Genomic DNA, 4,820 nt, shown 5'->3' on the forward strand with positions numbered 1-4,820 from the left:
GAGGCTTCAGACCCCGCTCTCGGGGCCATGTTTCATCTTGCTGCCGCTCGGCCAGGTGAAGAATTCCCAGCTCCGAGGCTGGACGGGAATGTTGGGATCACCCGGGTAACCCGCACACCTGGCAAGGCCTGGAATGAACTTCTGGGGAAACTGAGGCACAAACCCCCATCCTGCTTCAAACGCTGGCTGCCATGGAGGGTCAACCCCGATCTTGGGTGAGCTGTGCCAATGGCTAGTTACCCGTGCCCAAAAATTGCATCTTCCTTTCAGTGCGACCTCATCTGCCTGCTACCCCCAGTCCCGGACCGGAGCCAGAGCAGGGCCTGTGATGCTGCTGCTCCCCCCTGGGGCAGGTATTCACAACCGGGGTCCAGGCTCCTCGTTGCCTGCTCTGGGGTAAGCACCATAGGCTGGGAAACGGTGGAGGCCCCGGGAAAGGCTCTGGCGGGGAAGGGAAGCTGGTTGTTTGTAGCTGGGATTTAACTCTGACACCTAGTTCCCTGGCCGGAGAAAGGGAGTTGGCGTGAAAGCTACAGCAATTCACGGCTGCGGCTCTTGCTGCTGCAGCTGCTTCTGGCAGAGCGCCCGAGGCTGAGTCACTGGCTGGCGGGTGAGGTCTTAGCGGGAAACAGGCCCCCAGTGGCCCCCAAGAGCCAGTGGGGAGCAGGACAGACCCGGCAGGTGCCATGGGGATAAGCACCGGGAGATCCATGCAGGGAGAAGTAGAAAAAGGAACAGAAAGGGGTGGGGGAACTAGGGGTTGGACAGGACAGAGCCACAAAGGTTTAGGGGTCACCGCCCTCCAACCCCCCAACCCTGCCCTGGCACGAGGGCCCCCACATCCAGGGAGGGGAGACTCTGCAGGGGCAAAGCCCTGAGTCAGGGGGATAGGTCCAGACCTGGGGGCAAGGGGGGGACCCCTGGACATGGGGGGCAGGGGCAGGACCCAGAGAGGACTGAGGGACCCTAGACCCGGGGGACAGAACTAGGGGGACCATGATGCACCTTACCTCAGGGGAGGGATGCAGAGGCTGGAAAATCGAAAGTAACTTTTCCCCGCTAACCCCGCCCCACCCAGCGAAGGAGAGTCTGCAAACTCCTCACTCCCAGCTACTCTAAATCAGGGACTGTCTGCAACCCCTTCCCTCCACACAGCTAGCCATGTGCTAGGGCGCCTCTGCAAACTGCCCCCCCTCCTTGAACTGGGGCTTTGCTGCCCTCCGGGGCCATTTCACTGGCAGGCCCACTGTCAGCTCCAGCTGCGCTGCCTTCCCCAAGGAGGGTCTGACATGCCAGACACACACCCCAGGGGACCCCTAAACCCAGCCCTGGGTGGGCACCAAACACAGCTGGAGCATCCCCCCAAACTCTGATTATACTAAAAATCAGAGTCAGTCCCTGGGCTGTCCTGGCCTTATTGACCCCCGGCTGTCACTTGTCAGACAGATATTGAACCAAAACCCAGGGGGTACAAGAGGTTTTTATTTTATTTGCTATTCCTGATACTTTTCATTTCAGAATCGTTAGGACACGCTCCCCATCCCCGACCCCCCAGTGAGACTCATCACCCCACTGGGACTCAGGAAGCAGCTCCTGCCTCTCGGAGCAATGGGCTCAGGCTCTCTGCAGACTCTGGCCTCGTTAGTCATACTCTGGGCAATTCCCGGCTCTCACGGCTCGGCTGGCTGGAACAGCAGGGGCCTGTGGAAAGCCCAGGAGCTGCGAGTGGACAGGCTGCAGGGACGTGCTCTGCAGCCCCTAGTCCCGGGGCCAAGGGAGGCATGTTTGGGGCTATGGAGTGGAGTCTGCGGTTACTGCCTGGGAGGAGGGAGTCTGGGCTGGCAAACCCAGATGGGGGAGCCGGAAAGGCTCAGGGGAAAGCAGTAAGCTACAGGACAGCACAGAGCTGGGCTGCTGAGCAAGGGTCCGAGCTGGGACCCGGAGCAGAGGGCGACCCAGTTCCCCTTCCATTCCCTGGGGCAGGGGCCCAGACCGAAGAGCGGATTGCCTGGGACATTTTGCCCCGAAAGCCTTTGATACCCTGGAAGGGAAGGACACTAGGACCTGGCTGGAGGGCCAAGTCACCCCGAGGCAGCTGCAGCTCCTGGGGAGAGGGGCTGCGGAGTGAGCGGGGACAGTGGGAAGTGAGACCCCAGAAAAGGGTGCAGCACCTGGAAGGAACAATGGCTATAGCGGCCAGGAGGAGGCGCCTTAGCAGCAGGTGGTGATGTGGCTGTACAGCGTGACCCCCATAAGCAATGCAGGGTGCCAGTTTGCGGTGGACTCGATGCACAATCCTGTGTCCTGCGGGAGGCTGGATGGGATGGACACTCCTCCTGGCCCTAGAGCCTATGGAGCCATGAATCTGGGACATGGGACAGGCCCTGGCCTGGCCCCCAGAGGTGGTCGCACCCTCCTTCCCGCCCTGTCTCTCCCGGAGCCCCGGTGGGGTTGCCAGACTAGGGAGAGGAAATGCCCCAATGCTGGGCACAGAGCAGAGAGCTCCTCGGATCTGCCCTGGGGGAGCTGGGCCCATGAGCAGAGGAGGCCCAGTGCCCCATGTGAGCCCAAATGAGCTAATCAGCAGATGTGGGGCTACACCTGTGGATGGGCAGGGACTCCACGGAGGAGTGGGGTGGGTCCTGGAGGTTGCCCTGGGGCCCGCGCATTGGAGGGGAGCAGAGCTGGCTGGGTCTGGGAGGCTGCCAGAAACAAAGTCACCAGGGGCCCCCGGGAGGATGCCCTGAAACCCGCGGCCCAGGGGCGATCTAAAGGCTAGTTCTGGAGGTTTGATTTGCTGGCATTTGGCCAAAACACCTCGTTAGTGGGAGTGGGGAGGGGAGGGTGCGTGCCAGGGGGCTGGGGAGAGGCCCTGCCTGGGACGGTGCCCCACTGTGGGGGAGAGCAGAGACGGCTGGCAGACAAAGCCAGGTCCCACATCCCCCATCAAAACTGGCAGATGGGATCTGTGCTAAGCCCTACCTCCTCTGGGATTTAGGCACCTCTCTGCTCAGGCACCGCAGCCAGAATGCCATCCTGGAGTTAGGCACCATGCCAGGAAAGCCAGGGGAGGAGGGGGTAGATCCGTATGACTCCTCACCCACCTGGCTGTGGGAGACCCAGGTCGATCCCCTTCCACCTGCCAGGGAGACGGGATTTGAACCTGGGCTCCCCCCTGCAGGAGAGCGCACTGACCTCACTGCGGGTGTCACCCCGGAGCTGCCGTGAGGAACAAGCAAGGGGAGCTGTTGAGTGACGAGCGAGTGACTCTGGAGTCTGGTGCCTGCAGATCTCCCCACGGGGCAAAGAGTAGGACCCCCGGCTCCCCTGCCTAGTGAGTTATTGATCTAGAGAACAGCAGGTCTGGCTGGAGCCTCCCCTGGGTTAGCCCAGAGCTCTGGGTTCGGGTGCTGCAGCCTGGTGAGAGAAACATGCTCCCGGCCTCTCTCCCCATCCGGGAGGGTGGGGAACTGAACCAGGGCGACTGCTCAAAGCCCTGGGGTAAAAGCCGTAAGGAGCAGCTGGAGCTAAGAGCACAGCCACTGGATCTGGCTTTGCGACAGCTGCTTGGAGCCTCCCGCCGGAGGTGCAGGGCCTGGGGTCATGGGCAGGGCTGTAGGGACCCTGGCAGTGAACATGCACGTGCAGCAGGAGCTCGCAGGACTCAACAGCAGCTGAGCAGGGTTGGGAAATGCCGTGGAAGCCCGAACGTCGGACATCGGAGCCGGAAGTGGGAGTTGGGCACCTCTGTCTGAATCGTAAGATCCTGTGCTAGCCGTGGGCAGAGTTAAGGGCATTTGGGGGCCATGCTCTGCGTTTCCTGGCTGAATGGCTTTGTATTTCTTTTCAGTGTCATGGAGACGGGGAGTCTCTGGGGTTTGCAACACATGCTGTGGGGATCCCGGCACCAGCCATGGGATATTTTTTACCTCACAGGGACCTCACCTTGAACTTCACCTTAATGGAGCTTTCTGCCTGGTCACCTACAACGAGCCTGGATTCCGCCTGCTCCCACCCAGCTCCTGGGCTCGGGGGGGGTTGGCCCACCCCTAGGCCCCGGCTGGGTGCCAGCTCCCCTGGGTTTATAGCTGTTACACATCAGGATGACAACCCCCATCCCTCCAGACTGCCCGGGGGAGCTGGAGCTGGGCACCCAGCTGCCATCTGGGCCCAGAAAATCTCCCCCCGTCTTTTTGCTCTAGAATTGTTCCTTCCAATTTCAATGCCCTGGGCTGGCAACATCAGGGCCTGGCCCCACAGCCGCTGGGGCTCAGCACAGGAGACTTGGCTGCCGGAGCCCACGTGGCTGTCAGCGTCAGCAGCGTGGGGGGCGGGGGGGGGGGCCGTGTGAGCAGGGGGGAGAGCGTTTGCTGCTTCCCTGTCCCATCACAACACCGCTGTGGCCTCGCTCCAGGCAGGGCTGGAGGTTCCCGAGCTGCAGGGGCATTGGATGCCTGGTTCCCAGGTATCTGAATGGGAACCACGTGCCCAGCGGTGGCTGAGCAGGGGCTGATTTTCCAGGCCTGGCTGCTCCTTCTCCTGCGGGAGCAGAGACCGGTTGGGGGCGTCAGGGATCCGCACAGACCCCACAGCTAAAACCTGCTAAACCCTGCCCATGGCCCATGCCCTGCGTCTGCCACCTGCACCCCATGTGCTCCCCGCTCTCCGGGGCTCCTCCCGGCCCTAGCCAGCCGCCCCGGTGTCCGGGTCCAGCTGCTCAGGGCAGGCCGTCCCTGACCCTGCTGGGAACCCAGTGCCCTGGGGAGCCGTGGGGAGTGCAGAGCCCCGGGACCCCAGGCAAAGCCAGGCAGACAGACAAA

The sequence above is a fragment of the Lepidochelys kempii genome, chromosome 13 (genome assembly GCF_965140285.1).
Source record: "Lepidochelys kempii isolate rLepKem1 chromosome 13, rLepKem1.hap1, whole genome shotgun sequence".
NCBI classification, from domain to species: Eukaryota; Metazoa; Chordata; order Testudines; family Cheloniidae; genus Lepidochelys; species Lepidochelys kempii.